Raw genomic sequence first — 18171 nt, forward strand, 5'->3', positions numbered from 1 at the left:
CAAACAGGGCAACCTTTCCCCTGCTACTGAGTACATTTTGTCCTTTGCCGTCTTCCCAGTCTTGCTCATACAGCTCATCCCAATTTTTATGATCTCATGCCCTTTCTTCACTTATACAAATTATCCTTATAACTACAAGGCAGAGGAAGCAAAAGGATACAAGCCTCCCTGACTGGGTATAATGGTGTGGTAGACTGCATTTTCCAAAAATGGTTACAACGGTATTTTTGGTTCCACACAACCATCTATAATTTGCCATTCTCCCATGAAGAGGCCCAGTCTGTGTCCCTGCACCTTGAAACCAGAAAGGTCTTGGTTATAAGAGATAACAGACTACAACAGAAGTGGTGCTCTATGACTCCAGAGGTGAGGTCACAAAAGGTAATAGGCCTTCCACCTAACGCTCCCTCTCTCGGACGCTTGTCCTTGGAACCCAGTCAGCACGCTGTGAGGAAGCCAAGGCCATGGGGGAAGGCCCACAGGACAGATTCTGAGACCTGGTCCTCAACCCTTGGTGAGATCTCAGCTAGTGACATTGTGTTAAATACTGAACCATCAACTTCCTGGGAAGTGGGTGGGAGCTCTGATTTGTAGTATTACTAGTGCCAACTTCCATGGTGTAAATATTGCCACTAGGGCTGATTTTGAAGTACAAAATGATGCCACTGAAAATGGATTTGGGGAGGAGATGCACACAAGTGGCTTTGCACACCAATACAAGTTGGCTCCAGCACACCGCTGCCCCCGTCCCCGCCCCCAGCCTGCACTGACTTCCCAAGTAGGAGTGAGCCACCTCAGAAGCAAATACCCCAGCCCCACAGGACTCTGCATGGAGCAGAGATGTGCTTTCCCCTCCAAAACCCTAACCAAATTTCAGGTTTATGAATAAAATACATTATTAGTATTGCTTTAAGTTATTAAGTGTTGGAACAATTTGTTATAAAGCACACAAGTAATCAAAACAGATAAAGGTGAAAGAGTGGAAGATTTCAAGATGACCCTGAGATTGTAAGCTCAAAAGGCCAGAAAAGCAAAGCATTTATATAATTAAAGCTAAGGAATCTGCAGCCAGAATTTTTAAGTTTAAAAATCACAATTCTAGACTAAGAGCAAAGCATAGATAACAGGGCAACTGATACTGGTTAAACATTAGGTGATTATCTGATTAAAGTAATTCACACTAAGATGTTACTAGAGCCCAGCTTAACCTCTCAGGGAATTTTTACATTTTGAAAGAAGAGATTAATAGAACAAATTAGTAGCCTTCATAGCAAAGCTAGTTTGAGAATTTCTGTTGCTAAAATCAAATAATGGCAGTTTTAAAGGACATTTCAATGAATACAATTTTCTCAATTTAAAATTCTGTCCCACTGGAAAAACCAAAGATTTTCTTAAATCTTTCATAAGTGCTATAGTTGGCTGTTGGTGAGTCCTAGCAAATGACAAGATGATTAAGTTCTACATTACTATTAGCAGAAAAAGTTAGAATCATCCCCAGTTGATTGGTATGTACAATTATGGAAATGACTTCATAGTGAAGCACACAATACAGTCATATTTTCTGCTGGTTAAGTGGTCTTAGTTTGTAAATGGTATTAAGTATATAAATATTTCATGGAGTTCTTCTCAGAACACTACTTCTTTTAGGTGTTTTGCCAACTGAACAAGATTGAGAACCACTAGCTTAAATGAATCTGTCATTAGTGGAATGTAAGAGAGGGTATTTTTTTAACAGGTTGGAAAGCCTTGCTGCACCATCCCTGCTCTGAACAGCTGACATGCATTCACCACAGGACAGAAAAATTAGTAATCAGCAACTTGGCATCTTACTTTTGAATGGCGTAGAACCCTAGCCCTAAGGCAGCAGAAGGAAGCCAGAGGCTTTCTGAAGACAAATTTAGCCTAAAGACGGAGAGCCATATGGTGGTCCAAAGAGATATGTGATGATAAGGTTCAACTGCATAAATGTAAAATGAAAATTGTAACCAAAGTCTAAGGGTGAGACCAAGGTGATTCAGAACAATTAGGAAAAGTAGGAAGGGACCCAAGTTAGCAATCCTAGTTCTATTATGCTTACTTAGTTGCTTTGAGAAAGTGCCTGTGTGTGAGTGTATGTGTGTGTGTGTGTGTGTGTGTGTGTGTGTGCGCGCGTATGAGAGAGAGACAGAGAGAGAGGAGACATCAAAGTCTTGGAGAACTGTTTCTCCAACAAGTCTATAAAATGATCTATCATCAATAGATGACAAAGTCAGCCAATTTTGGAAAAAAGCACTCCTTTTGTATCAGACTTACAAATAAAAACAATAAAATGAAAATAAAAGGCTTAACTTTGAATGGTAAAATCAGATCACATCTGGTAAAAACAGATCACATTTAAATATAATTGCAGTCATACTCAAAACTGTGATGGCTGAATTTTATATATTTGGACCTCCTAATAAAAATGTTAGCTAAAAAAAAATGTAAGCCAGCCATAAGATTCTGAGTTTACATAAAATACAAGAATAATTACTTATTGATATTTTCTGTGGTTTATATCCCATCCATTTCCAAAATGGATCTGAAGCAGTATTCCTTTTTAGATCAAAGTTGACTCTTCAAGCTCTCTCTCTCTCTCTCTCATAATATAACAAGATGAATAGGTCTCGAGAGCTCCTTTTCTTTATTGTCACTTGAAGCTTCTTAATAATTTAAAGTATTGAGGAAATCAACCTCTTCTGAGTTTTTTAATCTACTTTTCAGCCCTATTTCAGTGCATATTCTTGCTATAACTATCTTTTTTCTAACACTGGCTTTCCTCAAACTTTTTTCTTTTATCTTTAAAAAAAAATTAACTTCAGAGTCAAGGCTGGTATAGAGAGGTGGAGGGTAGGGAGGGAACTGGTATCCATCCCCTTTGAAAATTTTGAAAACAAAACAAAACCCTTTGTTGGCAAGAGTGTGGTAAGATCCATGTGCTCAGACTACTGTGAGTCAAAATATGACAGAGCTTTTAATTGCCCATCTCCTGGATTAATAATACACTCATTGTGATGAGCCCTGAGTACTGGATCAAATGACTGAATCATTATATTGCACATCTGAAACTAATATAACATCGTATGCCAATTATACTTGAATTTTAAAAATGAATCAATTAATTTAAGAAATATTGCCTTATCCTTTGACCCCAAAATTTCAAGTTAGGGAAAGCAGTCTGAAAAAAATGTTCAAAAGATTTTTAAAAATCAATCTGAAAGTATCATCTTAGGGGCGCCTGGGTGGCTCAGTGGGTTAAGCCGTTGCCTTTGGCTCGGGTCATGATCTCAGGGTCCTGGGATCGAGACCTGCATCGGGCTCTCTGCTCAGCAGGGAGCCTGCTTCCCTTCCTCTTTCTCTGCCTGCCTCTCTGCCTACTTGTGATCTCTCTCTGTCAAATAAATAAATCTTTAAAAAAAAAAAAGTATCATCTTATTGTTAGATACAATAGGATTTTTAAAGTAGCATAAATGCCAACAATATAATGAGTTTAAACACATTCTAGTATATCTATATAGTATAATAATCCATAGAACTCTATACACAGTATGAGTTCACTTGTGTATGTGTTTCTGTGTGAGTACACACATACACACACACACACACGACTGAGGAGGAAATAAGTAGAAATCCTAACAATTACTTCCAGTGTAAGAACTGCAATATTTCTATTCTTCTTCCCTATATATTTCTATACTTTCTATTATAATCATTAAAAATAATGCTATAAGTTGCCTATTCACTTCCTTAAAAAATCAATCAGAATACCCAAATCTCTGAATTACTCCAGAGAGTTTGATGCTAGGTTAACTTGATTCCTTTTTTTTTTTTTTAAAGAAGATTTACTTATTTGAGAGAGAGAGAGAGAGAGAGAGTACAGGCACACATGCGCATGAGCAGACAGAGGGAGAGTGAGAGAGGGGGAGAGAGAATCTTAAGCAGGATCCACGCTGAGCCTTGTACTGGACCAGGAGCTGGATGCGGGGCAGACGCCAGGCTGAACCTGGGGCTACACGTGGGAATCGGCCTCACAACCCTGAGCTACAACCAAGAGTCAGTTGCTTAATGGACTGAGCCACCCAGGTGCTCCAACTGAACCTCCTTTTTATTGGGTGTGCCCCACTAAGACTTTGCTTCGGCTTGGTTTTTCCTTTACCACTTGTGCCTTACGCTGTCTGCTCCTGAGGACTGCACCTCAATGTGTTCCAGGCGGGGCAGGGGGTATAGTTTTCTCTCTCCCACTGATACTGCTATTTTCTACTTTCTGCTTTTCCTAGGGCCTCATAAGCCAGGAGCACCCTCTCTTTGTCTCTTCCTTTTTCAGGCCTTGCCCTAGCAAAATACTGGCTTTAACAATGTTGTTTTTTTAATCACCACCATGAAACTTCCAAAAGCCAATTTTCTTCCTGGGTTCACACAGAAGTAGAAGTTGTAGGCCAACATGTTGTTTTGTTTTGTTTTGTTTTTTTAAATTAAAGAAAGAATTGTCAGAATTCTGAAGCTTGATCCTAATTTTACTTTCCGTGTTTATCTTTTCTGGCTCCTTTATGTAAAGATCCTCAATAAAATACTAGTCCTATGAAGATTTTTGGCTCCTTCATCTCATATATATCAAGAGGTCAAGAATATTTATACCCTTTGAACCAATATTCCAATTCTAGAAATAGAGCTCCTCAAAAAGACCCAAAACTAGGGGTAGAAGGAGGGGGCACATGATGAGATATTCACTGAGCATAATTTATAAGAGCAAAAATTTAAGTAACAAAAGGGACCTGCCATTGGGAAATACTTAAATAAAATAAGGCACATCCATAAAATAATTTTTTAATTACAGGTATTAAAATTAATGACTAGGATTAGGTAGCAATGGGCAAATATTTAAATATAATTTTAATGAAAAAAAAAAAACCCAGTGCTTAAATAACTTCTAAGCAAAGTAAAAGAGTTTAAGAAAATCTGGAAGAACAAGCAGAGATTATAAAGAAAAGCATCATCTTTCCCTCTAGTTACTTTCATTAGTTTGGAATATATTCAAGTCCTAATAAAAAGGGACTTATTAACAATTCTAAAAGTTCCAGTATTGAAGGATCTTACTAACCACACGTGGACTGAGGTGAAGTCTGTCCTTTCTACTTATCCCACCCCCAGCAAGACAATGGTAACCACCTTCTAGAGAAGACAAAGACAGTCCCATGTCACAAAGATGGCGAAGCATCTCGCTTTCCTCCCACCCAAACAGCTCCACTCTGAACAAAGCCAACTCAAAACCACAATTTACCACTGTCCCTACCATTTGTGACACAGCCTCTCTCCCTGGATCTGCCCACACCTCGGGCACTATTTCTTCCCGGGACAGTTATCTTGTGCAATGGAGTTAGCAAGTCTTCGGGGGCCTGTGATGTGCCCATCAGGCAGTCATGCAGAGAGGGATTTCCCACTACCTTTTGGAGCAAATATCTACTGTCTGGCAATGCCAGAGGCTACCATCAGGAGACATCTGAGGATGGCTATAGTCACTTTGACCATGTGGAGGGATCCCTTTCAGGCCCACTGCCAGACCTACGGCCACCTCTGTTCTCCACCTACTTCTTAGCATTGCTGTTCTATTCGGCCTTCCACTAGAAAGTTTGTAAAACCTCTCATTAAGGCAGCTGACCTTTTTTTCTATTTCTCAAAGTGCTTGTAGGAAAAATAGTATTTCTGTTGCCTGTTGAGTCTTCCCCCCAGTGGATGGCTGAAGAAAGGCAGTTCACTCATCCTGATGGAACTCAGAATCTGCGGAGCCTCCAGACGCTGAGCCCTCTCATTCCAGTTCTGTTAGTGTGTCCTGGGAGCACAAAGACCCCATAGAGGAGGTGTGCATCGGGATATGCAAATCCATATGCATTATGACTAGGTGAATTTTCAAAGCTGCACAATCTTCCCACCCTTCCAGTAAGAGGAAAATCCCTCATTAATGAGACTGTCTCAAATGCCAGGGGGCCACGTAGAAACTTCACTGAAGGCCTTCACCCAAGACCTTGCTTGCCTTTTTCCCAGGCAGCCTTCCTTGGGCCCAAAGGAAGATTTTCCTAAAGTCCTGAGCTATTGCAGAGTCCCAGGTCCCTTATATGCACACTTTATTTGAACTTTACAAAACCACATGTACATAAAAAAAGAATTGGAAGAAATACACCCCCAGGCTCACCCCACCCAAATGATCATTACAATTGTTAGAGTAGTGAAATTACAGATGATTTATTCTCTAAATCCTTATTTTCCAAATTTTTATGTTTACTTTTTTCAACCTAAAGTATGGAACACAAATAACACAAGAATGTCTCAAGATCCTCACCACTTATCAAAACTTCCTACAAAACCAAAATATTTCTTCTATTTGATCTTTGTTTTGTTTTCCCAACTTCTTTCTCCTTTCTGGTGTGGATATCTAATCGTTGTCTCAGACATCTGTCCATTCATCCATCCTCTTTCCATTACTGCCTTGGAGAAACCAAGTAGAGAAGCCAAGAGCAGCCTTAAAAAGAGAGAGAGAAAGAAGGAAAGAAAAGAAAGTAAGCAAGTAAGAAAGAAGCACTCAGCGGCAGCCACAGGCACTAATGGGAGAAGCTAGAGAAGGTGTCGTTTTTCACTCAAACTGACATTTAAGCTGTTTCATAAACATGAAATCAAACTTGAGGGTCCAGATGGGCTGCCGCCCCCTCTGCCTTTTGCTGGAATGACATGCTATTTACCAGCCTCAGAAAGGGGGACTGAGGAATGAAACTTTCGGATGATGAGTCACTGAGGGAAATGATTGATGAGCGATGAATGAACTGGTGATTTTTTCATACAGAATCGGGAGAGAGCCACGGCACAGCTGACAGTGATCCCCACACAGACTGCAGCCAGTGGGATGTACTGTGACAAGCAGCAAGAAGGTCACATTTCCCAGGTCCTGAGCTGAGAACAAGTCATGGCGTATCACTAGGTACACAGAGACATTTCCAAGAAGGCAGGGTCATTCTTATTGTGGGGGATCCTGATCCCACACAGCAGCTGTTTCGTGCCCTACATGCAGCATAAGAAGAGCAGCATGTGAGGCCAAATATAAAATCTGAGTTTGGAAGACACCGGCATCCTCCAGGATCTTCAGTTCACGAAGTGGAGTATTTACGACAGCACTACCCCAGCAAGGGCACCCGAGAGCCCTATTCTGGATGTGAGTGTTGCGGAGCCCTGTCTGCATTGCCAGAGCCCTGCGCAGCAGCAGAAGTGAGGAAGCAGGGGATTTAAGGACGCCCCACTAGGACTCCAGCAACACCATGCTCTGGAAAGGTCTCTGTTGTTATGCTGCGAAGGTACAACTGCTCCCAAGTTAGGGACGTGGAATGCAGTTCTCCATCATTCTAGAGGACTCTCTGGAGTGCCCTGGCATTCCTCTCTAATTCCTCCTTACAACTCTGAGGAATCTTAGTTTCTTGAAAAACAAACAAAGAGACAGCCCTGGCTTTTTTTATAGCTATTCATGAGAAGAATCACAGAAATCTTATCAAATCATATTTCAATGACAGAAAGGAGATTTTAATGATGGCCGTGGCTTGAATTTTCTTCATCATTCAAAAAGCTGGATCTTGAGGTCATGTAGGGTACTTTCTTCAATGAAAACACGGTGGTGATCTGCAGGTAGTAGCTGTCACCCTGAGCCACAGGTTACCCTGAATGGGCAGAACAGACCTTTCACAACAGGACAGATTCCAGCTTGTCCAGTCAAATTCCTTGAAGATATCAGCTTTATAGGTACCTGAGCACCCAGGGGAGAAAGAGCCTTGTTTTATTTCAATAGATCAACAATATTAGAAAGCTGTTCTGCCTACTTCTTTCAAGCATTCTTCTGTGAAACAGAGTCCTCCAGAAGGGACAATGTAGAACAATGTTAGGGTAGGAAAAATTCCCTCTCTCTACTCCTCCCCAGACTCCACCATTCTTGCTTAAACAAGACCTATGTCTCCACCTTGCTCCAACTCAGGCTTACCCCACCCCATACGCCACCTTTGGAAGGTCTGATCAAGGATACTATGCAAGCCGTGCCCTCACCCATGAGCTCATGTCTCTCTGTAAACAGGAAGGAGAGTACCTGCTGGACCATCTGAAGAAGGATTCAGAAAAACAGTGAGAATCTATCCTACTAGATAAGGAAACTGTTAGAGGAGGTCAGGACAGAGGGATAAGAATACCTGACCGAGCCTGTGGCCAGTTCCCTTTCCCTTTTTAAGGCTTTCAGCGTTGGTGGTATAGTGGTGAGCATAGCTGCCTTCCCTTTTTAAGGCTTTCAATTATCAGTGGGTCAGTGGTTTACTGGCAGATACAGGTCTTTCTCTTGATCAAGTCTAACAAAGAAATAAACATATATATGAAGTATATACATATACTTAAAATACATATATATATATATATATATATATATATATATACACACACATATACTGACAAGATGTATTGGTATATATTTTATAAAGTTGACTCAGAAGATCATTACTGTTTAGCTTGATTTGATTACAGTTTATACAATTTTGGAATTGTTCTAAATGGAATTTTCCCTTGAATGGGCTACTGGATCTCCAACCTGCCAGGATCACTAAATCCAGACACACTGTCTTATATCTTACCTTACACACAGCTATTTATGGTAAGGCCCCCATTAAGGCTATTTGACACAATCAGTCAGGCATGTTTGCACTAGAATATCAGTAGTTTCCATTACAAAGATGCACACCAGTTCAGGGCATATAGAACCAAAATGTAAAGCTGGTATAAAGGGAACACACCACTTAAAGAGAATGAGTCTCTTCTCTGCTATTTAGGTTCCAAATCATTTCATTGAGATACTGGCCCATATGCTGGCAACTTCCACACTGGAAGAAAATCAACATCTTAGTAAGAGAAAGTTCTAGCTCACTGGTCAATATTAAAACCTACATTCAATTTAATTCAAAAACCAGCTCTTAGTTGAATACTATGCGCTTACCCCTATGCTAGATATTGAATAGGGTTTTTAAAACATTGGTGTTTTTTTCTACCCCTAATGCCATATATGTTTGTAATGAAAAAAATTAAACAATAGCATAAGGCAGGAAATAACTGAGTTCTCAACTAGACTACATTGTTGAAAAGTTTTATTTTGATCATATGACCTCCTCTGTTGAGAAGGAGGGTAAGCGGACAGGTGTTAGGGACAGTTGCTATCATCATGCAAAAGAAGATGACCAGATACATCCCAAAACGAAAGGATTAGCTACGGTGGAAAAAGATCTAAAACGAATACCTCCCCAGGTGGGTGCCCAGCATCCACAGAAGATGCAGTAACAGACAACAGGTGGGAGCCGAGACAAGCAAATAGCCCCAAAGAGTCCTGTGATTACAAATACATACGGGACAGTGTGACAAAACTGTGCAAAATGTGGAAGAGCCAACAGGCGGCATTGGGAAAATCTGAAAACTGAAGGCAGAATCTCGGCCAAGGGCTGGTTTACAGGGCCTCTACAGAAGATAGGAAAAGCTGAAGTCTTAGCCACCAAAAAACAGGGCATGATGGATCTTCAAAACGGGACATGAGATTTGGGAAAACAAACGACCTAGTCATAACACAGGGGTCCAAAGGCAGGAGGTGGACTTGGGAACCAAAGAACACAGGATTAGAGCCAGGCATGCAATCATGGTAACCAATATTTATACAATACCCTGTACAGATTCAAAGTATTTTCCCTCATGGTATCAAATTGTATGGGCTCCCAGATCCCTCACAGAATAAATTCCCTTAGCACATGCCAGGACCCATGGCATGGATGAAACCCTAGAGATAGAGCACAGAGATGAGGAAAACATGGCCCCACCACTTAGGGGAATGTGGTCATGTGTGAAGTACTGATGGGTAAACAGACAAGACAAAATGCAACTGTTCCTGAATATCACAGAGTTCAACAGGAGAAGGGAAGCCGTCCTGTCCTCTGATCCTGTCCTTACTCTTTGTTAACTGAATGCGAAGTTCACAAGTGACAGTATTTGGATCTAAGGATAATGACTTAGCAACATTTCACATACCAAACAAGTAGAATTTAAATTTCCACACAAGTGAATATTTAATTTCCATCCCACAGGGCTGTACTTAGAGCAAGGGATCATTTTAAAATTCCATAGAATAGGCCCTGCCATGCGGAGCACAAGAGGACTTGGAAGTGGATGGGCTCTAATGAGCTGCTGTGTGATTTGGGTAATGTAGAGCTCTGAGAAAAGACCTTGTACAAATGTTGGGTGATGAACTAAAGAAAAAAAAAAAAACACAAAAAACATGAAACCTCAGCTCCAGTCAATGTGGGAAGATTAAGACAATGAATACGTGGGGTTCAGGCCCGGGGGTACCCCGAGGATCTAGGAAACTTTGCATAATTTGAACCCAGTTTCCCTCCTCCTCCAGTCCTCCACCCAAACGTCCTGTTGCTAAGACAACAGGATGCTAGCAGGCATGTGCGAGTGTCTGCTCTCTGTATGCTGTTGCCTAGCAACAGGACTCAGCAGAGCCTGGGTTCTCGCTCTTTACACCTACCCAGCTCCAACCATCGCCTTGACTTGCTAGTTGCTTCCCCAACCCCCAAGGCAAAGAAACAAGAAGCAAGAGAGTACTAAAGGCTCAGGAGCTGATCTTTTCGTCAATACCAGGAGAAAATCCAAGCCTGGCTTCACTCAGCTTAACCCCTACACCATGAAGTTATAAAGTATAAACTCACAATTACAGCTGAATAAAATCAACGGATGATTTGACATTCTTAGTCTTTGAAATCCGGTTATGGAGACCTAGTCTGTAATACCAAAGGAATGCTGTGATAAGGAAAATACCGAACCACTGAGGCAACATTAACAAAAGGATCTTCCATCTGGAATGAGACAGCAGAAGTGAAAAACAAAAAAGGAAGAGAAGAGCGGAGAAAGAGAAATAAAAAAGGAAGGCAGAACGGTGAAAAGAAGGAAAAAGAAAGAGAGGAAAAGCTTTTAACTCACAATAAATAATATCTTTTTGGAATATCGCAGTGTATAAACTGAGGGGGAAAAGTCTGCAAAATTATGTAGAGTGGAATCTGCTTGCATAGGAGAATAACAATTGAGCTTACTGAGCTTCTAGTGAACGCCAGGCATTATGTTAAGTGCTTTACATAGGTCCTTTGCATCTTCACATAACCCTGCAGGATGAATACCAAGGAAATGACTTCACAGCTAGGACTAAGGATAGTTCAGTGACTTGACCAAGGCCACCCAGCTAGTAAAGGTGGCAAAGCTAGTAAAACTGTAGCATATTCAAACCGAAATTAGTCTGGCTCAAAATTCCACGTGATTTCTCGACATATACTACAATAAATATCTGGGAAAATGCGTGTGAAGCTTGTGAAATAACACAAATTTGTTAAACTGGGGACCTTTTAAAGGAGCTATAAATATGCTTTATCTAACATTAAACGAACGGCTTTTTCTTCGAAGCCTTAATGCAATAATTTATGAAAAGAAAATAATCTTGGCAAGTGGGAAAGGAAAAGCTGATCTCTCAACAAAGTGCTCAGGAAAAAGAGTTTAGAGTCCTTTTGAAGAAGCTGGAGAAAGGAAACTCCAGGATTTACTCCCATGGAAAAGGGAGTTCAAATATTGGAGTTGCTTGCGGAATTATGGGAAACTGAGAGTATACAGAAAGCCACTGCCCCAGGTAAGTCAAATACAAGCAAAAAAGAAGGTTCCAATGGAAACTTGGTGACCTCTGCCATGGATTTCCTTCCCAGAGGCTACACAGTGCTCCTGGTTGGGGAACACAGAACAATGCACTGACAGCAGGGATGGACACACATGTATTCTGAACTCTTTTCTCAGACCCTTAAATCTCCCTGCAAACAGAAGACATTTGGCATTCTGGTCCCATCAGTCCCATAGATGTGTCAAAGCCTGTCTATCCTAGGCTTAAGCCAGTAACCGTGCCAAATATATTTATTTCTCATTCTAAAGGGTGGGTTCACGCAGGTTCAGCAAATCCTTCTGGCTTATTCATTCATTCCCATGGTAAAGGACCCCCTCTAAATATTAATAGGGACAAGGCAGACCCTACCTGACTGTTAGCGTCAACATCCCAGTATCCCAAGTGCACAAAATTAGGTTACAGGTTAATAGTTCTTTCCCTCCCCAAATGTAAAATGTTATTATTATTATGTTATCACATATGACAGCTATTCTCCAGAAATAGAGCTGGCTTTTCTTAAGGATCAGGGCCAAGCATGAAGCAGGCTTTCCGGCTTTTCTACACAGAGCTAGGTGAAGTAACCATCTTGCAGAGCTCTAAAGTAATATAATATGTAGTATGTATTAAAGTAATGCCTATAATGTACAACAACGAACTGTGGAAAGACGACTAATTGTCTCACAATATCCATTCTGCCTTTCTTTCACAGCCAGGAAATTTTAGCTCAGCATATGGCCACTCAGACTAAAGTCTGGCCAATAAAATGTAAGTACAATTGTGGTGTGGCAGCTTCTGAAACTTTAGGAAATAGCTATTACACAAAGTCAGCCCTTCTTTTCTTTTGTTCCTTCACCTGCTAGAATGTGGAGGATGTCATCTGGGAGCATGAGAGAGACGCCACCCTAGGGAGGGCCAAAGTAGGAGCTTAGGTCCCTCAGGACACAGTGGAACAAAGCTGCCACACCAACTTTGGGGCTATATGGGGCGATATGAGGCCATCCATACCACCACGTTTCATAGAGGAGAGAGGTAAAGTAAGCTTCTATCTTTTTAAAGCCCCTATTTGTAGGGTTTTACTGTTACTTACAGCCAAATTCAATGTCAAGTAATACACAGAGATTACAGCATAGCTCTTGCAGCCTAATTGGCCATCGAGGCAGGTAATCACTTGAATGACCTATAGCAGAGAAGAAAATCCTGAATAGGAATGAGGATATGAATTGTCCCAAAGTGAGTCTCTCATCCTTCACTGGTGATCTGAGGAACTCCTGTCATTTTCATTAAAGATGCAATCTTTCTTGTAGTATGCAAAACAAGGTGTTTTATTCCCTACAAAATAAGATATTTTACCCACAGGCAAAAACCTGTCCTTTAAAGTTTCCCTGCCGCTTCCTGGAGGAGAGAGAAGTTCATCAAATCCTCCTGAGCACATACCAAATATGCACACCTAAGGGGTACTATGTCTCAAAACCCTTCCAAGAGGTGACACCCAACAGGCCTACCACCACAGCCCTTGTACTGATTAAGAAGCAAACTTCAGGGTAGTGAGGAAAATCATCCAGCAAAATGGACAAATGTAAAATATGACTTATTATCTTTTCAATGTTTAAAGAGAATCTGTACACTAAAAATCCATATGATCCACATAAGTATTGTCCAATAGAATTTTAATGCCAACCACAAATGTAATTTTAAATTTTCTACTAACTTCATTGGAAAAAAAGCAAAAGAAACAACTGAAAACAATTTTAACACTATCTTTTATTTAACTGAATATGTAAAAAATATTATGAACATTATATAGTATAATCCATCAAAAAATATATATTTGCCTTTTTTTTTTTTTTAAGGAAAACCTTCAAAACCCAGTGTATTTTACACTTGTGGCACATTCCCATTTGGGCTAGCTGCCTTTCAGATGCTCAACCACCACTGTGGCTAGTGGCTGCCCTATTGAACAGTACAGATCTAGAGTGACCACTCGGTCATTAGTAGAAATAAGGACATCATTGTAATATCTTGAGCCTCTAAAGCTCCAAGTCCAATCAAGGCCCATGCATTCTAGCTAAAATTTGATCTAACCATAGTGAAGGTGACTCTGTGTGAATAGTTACTGAAATGGTTGTGCCATGTACAATCATTTCTTCAAATCTTACCCACCACGAAGTTTTCCATTTGTGCTAACCTTGTATCTACTGCTACATTTGACCTTATTCTTCTGATTTTGTCTTCCACAGAGGAGAGATGCAGTGAACCCAAGTCTTCCACATAACAACCCTCCATGTCAGTTGGCAGGAAACTACAAGGACATTCTCAATTTACGGAAGCACAAAGGTGGTAGTGGTTTAGAAAGGCCAAATCCAAACCCCATTCTCGGGGTTTCCTCTTCCAACTGACTCTTAAGTACCTTCGTTTTCCAGTATAATTCTAAAGCCAAGGACACTGGGCAAGCTTTCCTTTAGCTACAAAGCAATACTCAGTGAAACTTCCAACTCAGGTCTACTTAGATCTTTAAAAAGGAAAATTCGAAGAAAAGGGGGAATAGCAGGAGGAAGATGAGGAGGAAATAGAAAAAAAGGATAAAGAAGAAGTGGGAAAAGTAAGGCAAAGAAACATGCTGGCCCTCACATGATGAGGGCTGACATTGGAACATAAATCTAAGAAAAATATCTGTTTCACCTACCTGCCTGGTTGGGAATTCAAACATTAGTAATTTATTTCTTTGAGCTAAACCAAGAGTCCATGCATACCCAGTTAAAATGCAAATAGCCCTAGAAAGTAAAATACCAAACTTCAGCTCTTATTACAATTTAATTCATCAAATATAAGCAATTTGGTCAACTAAGCAGGCCCTAGGGAGGCAGACACTAGTCTGGTGAGTTGTGACATGCAAGGTCAGAAAGATTCAGGAAATGGGAGCCAAGGCTTCTGATCATTAGTGTTAGAACCTGGGGGATCTGGCGTAAAAGGCACATGGAACAGCAGAGGTCACTGACAGGAGGACAGAGATTGCAAACCCTGACCCATCCATGGCCCATAGCCACCCTGCACACAACCTGCATTATGTCATCAATCCATAAAAATATAGTAGTTCCTTTTCTCCACTCTTTTGCCCAAACTGCATATTGAACTTCTATCACTTTACCATAAACTTGCTCCTTCAGATTATCTGTATTAACCTCTCGAAGATGCGAAGAACGCAACATGTCACTGTCACTTCAACACTCATGTTTTATTAAGATCAGCTTCTCTTCCCTGGTCCTAGTGAGCTGTTGGCCTTCCAGTTTACTCGACCCAATAGTAATGAAATAAACCATTAAATCTTGGGACTTTTAAAATTTAACTTGACAGTCAGGCAGTGGAAAGTCAGTGCTTAACAACAGATCTCAGAAATTTATGAATACCAGGAAAGATCCAACAGTTGAAAGGAAAAAAAAAAAAGAACTTCAAGTTCAAGAGAGGTTATTCATTCAGTCATTCAACAACAGTGACGGAGTAGCTGTTACGTGCCTGGCACTGTACTCAGGGAATGGAAGTCAGTAATGGACAGGATGACAAGTACCTGTGTTAGGTGCCATCACAGAGCTGTCCTCGGGTAGAAACGTGAAACAGAGGAGAATGCTGGCTCAGGAAAGTGGTTGGCCAAGGGCTTGGGACCTTCTTTCTCACAGGTCCATGTCTCTCTCTTTCCCCACACTGCCTTCTCAGACAGCCCAACAATGCTCACCAGCCGTGAATACACAAACAACTGTGCTTCCCTATTAGAAAGCAAAGAATGAGGATGGGGGAGGTTGAGGAAGAAGAATGAGGGAAGAACTAGAATCAAAGCTTACTCTAAGTCCCTTTGCCAATTACCAACTAACGGTAAACATGCTGGAGGTAAAATCATTACCAACTCCGCTTTTCGGTGGCCCGTCTTCACCAAGCAAGTACTCTTCCTCTTCGTAAAGCAAGAACAATGGAATGAATGGGACTACTCTTAAGTAAAACCACCCCATAAGGGTCAGTACAAACTGTCATCCACAAGTGTCCCTGGAGCCTGAGGTTCTGGCAATGAACTCTGAACTCAAAGGAAGGTAATGGGATGGTCTCAAATATACCTATTGGACGGTTAGATCTTCTGTATGCTAGGCTTGTATCTAATCATTTTTAAGTTATTTCCACCTTCATTTCCAACACATGTTCTTAACAGAAATAAGGAAAGGAGAGAAAAAGCTCCAATGCATTACGAAAATCACATTTGAGAATCCTAATATCCACTTCAAGGTGTATTCCTCTTTGGTAAACATGCAGTCTGTTTGCATTTAATTCTTCTACACAAGCCCTGCAAGAAAGTTAGCCAAATTGATAATCGATTCACATGATCTTTGCTCACTCACTTATTAAAACACACCAAACAGTTAATTCCCTTTTCTGTTGGGAGCTCTTGCTAGCACTACACAGTGTGAATGTTAAACAGCTGCTCAGGGCTCCAGGAATACAGCAGAGCCATTAGGTGGCAACTATTTCAAGCCATTCAAAGCAAGTCTCTGAAATGAAGGGCCCATTGCCCCTTCAGGGAAATCTTTAGTGAATTTTTATTGATCTGATGACCCACAGATGATAAAGAATATCTAAGAATCCCAGAAAGATCCTATTTAGTTGACCAATCCACATCCTCCCTCCTACTCCCCATACCAGAATAAGGGGAGAGAGAAGTTTTGGAATATTCTTTGCTCCTCCAGGTACAGCATGAGACCCTTAGAAACACTGGTTAACACACCTAACACCCTTCCAAGAGCCTCAAGAACCTCTCTTATTATCTTATCCCCTCTCTCACATTGCTACCCTTTCCTCCCGCAGACCCCACCCTCTCTCTCAGGGAACAAATGGTCTTCCTCTTTATCCTGGTCCAGACACTGATATCAGGGATTCTGAATAAACTGCGGTGCTAGAAGGAAGCCAACAGATTCTACAGGCAAATCCCTCCTCCTTACAAAGAATCCTTGGGCCTTAGCCCTTGTTCTTTGGCCAAGCTGCGACAATAAGCCAAGTTTCCCAACTCCTAGGGGAATGCCCTATTCTCCCCTAGCCCTCTGACCTACACGTAGTTAAAGAAGACGCAACCTAAAGCTTTTCTCAAGCTCCTGATTTCAGTTTCCGACCTCAGGGTGTGGTTCCAATATTACTGTTGGGTTTGTTCCTGGCACTCCACTCATTCATACACTGGACAATCTTCCACCGAGATCCTGCTGGGTGCAATGCACTGGGATAAATCCTTGTGAATACCAAAAGTGAATCACAACTTCTCACTATGGTGGAAAATACAGATAGCTAATGAGAGAGTTAAATTATAATCAATAGGTAAAAGTAGAGATATGCACAGAAAAATAAAAAAATGCATAGACAGGATAACTAAACAAAGAAACACTAAAGCACATAGTCAGTGTTCCGTAAGTGCAAGGTCATCTCCTCCACACAGCAGTTAACAAATGCTAGCCTGTGAACCAAGTGCCTCAGGATTTTCTGCGGACCTTTCTTAATATACTGGAGTGTAGTTCTAGAATCTATATTTTTAATTATTCCCTAGGATGTTCTAATAAGAACAGTAAGTTTTAGGACTCCATGGCTGTAGTAATAAAGGAGAAGAAACAACTCCTGAGGAGTTTCACAGAGGAGATGATGTTCAAATTAAGGTTTTAAAGATAAGCAGGGGCCTCAGACAATTATTTTCAGGGCTATAATTTAGAAAGGAATTATAATTTTGTGTAGCTTTTCGCATGGTAGAATTGGGACCAGTGTATTAAAGTTAATATTTAATAAGAATTTTTTAGGCAGCTGTTTTAAAATGAATGGCCCACTCTAGGAGGCAAAGAGCACCCCATTCCCAGAAGCATTCAGCTGGACTGACTGGTTGACTAAAGCCCTGGTTCTTTCTTACTTGGGCAGATATTCTCTATCATCTGCTGTGCCTATTATATTATATGCTCAATTCACATTGTTAATGAGTGAATCATATAACTGAGTAAATGAATAAATTAATAAGTATAATTGATCTTTTCTTTCATAATACTGAAGTCAGACTTTATATCTACCTTTATTATTTCTTATTAAGAAACTGACACCAAAGACTGGTTCTGATGTATTTCTGAAACCTCATTCTCACTAGCTTTTCACATAGGATATATTAAAATGTTTACAAAATGTTGGCTGAATCCCTATTGAATCCCATCTTGTTAGTTTACCCGTTGTTTCTGGATTCACAGTTTTGGTTTTTTTGTTGTTTGTTTGTTTTGTTTTGTTCTGTTTTAGCTCAGTTCTGACGATCACCAATGGCAAATTTGGAGACTTGGAGCACTGAGATCTCTTCAAACTCTGAAATCAGTGGTGCTGTAAGTGGGCAGAATTTCTATGACTTTATTAAA

At 40.7% G+C, this 18171-nt stretch overlaps 1 long non-coding RNA gene across 2 annotated transcripts; it reads left to right on the forward strand.

Annotated features, from left to right (window-relative positions):
• Positions 1-428: 428 nt before the first annotated feature.
• LOC125078835 (uncharacterized) lies at positions 429-15177 on the forward strand. Of its 2 annotated transcripts, XR_007120995.1 has the most exons (5): positions 436-514; positions 6851-6985; positions 12477-12532; positions 12628-12796; positions 14005-15177. It is a non-coding gene; the product is annotated as an uncharacterized LOC125078835 (long non-coding RNA). The 2 variants fall into 2 exon arrangements; XR_007120992.1 differs by lacking the exon at positions 6851-6985 and having other exon boundaries at positions 429-514.
• The last annotated feature ends 2994 nt before the right edge of the window (positions 15178-18171 follow it).

Source organism: Lutra lutra, chromosome 1 (genome assembly GCF_902655055.1).
Source record: "Lutra lutra chromosome 1, mLutLut1.2, whole genome shotgun sequence".
Taxonomy (NCBI): domain Eukaryota; kingdom Metazoa; phylum Chordata; class Mammalia; order Carnivora; family Mustelidae; genus Lutra; species Lutra lutra.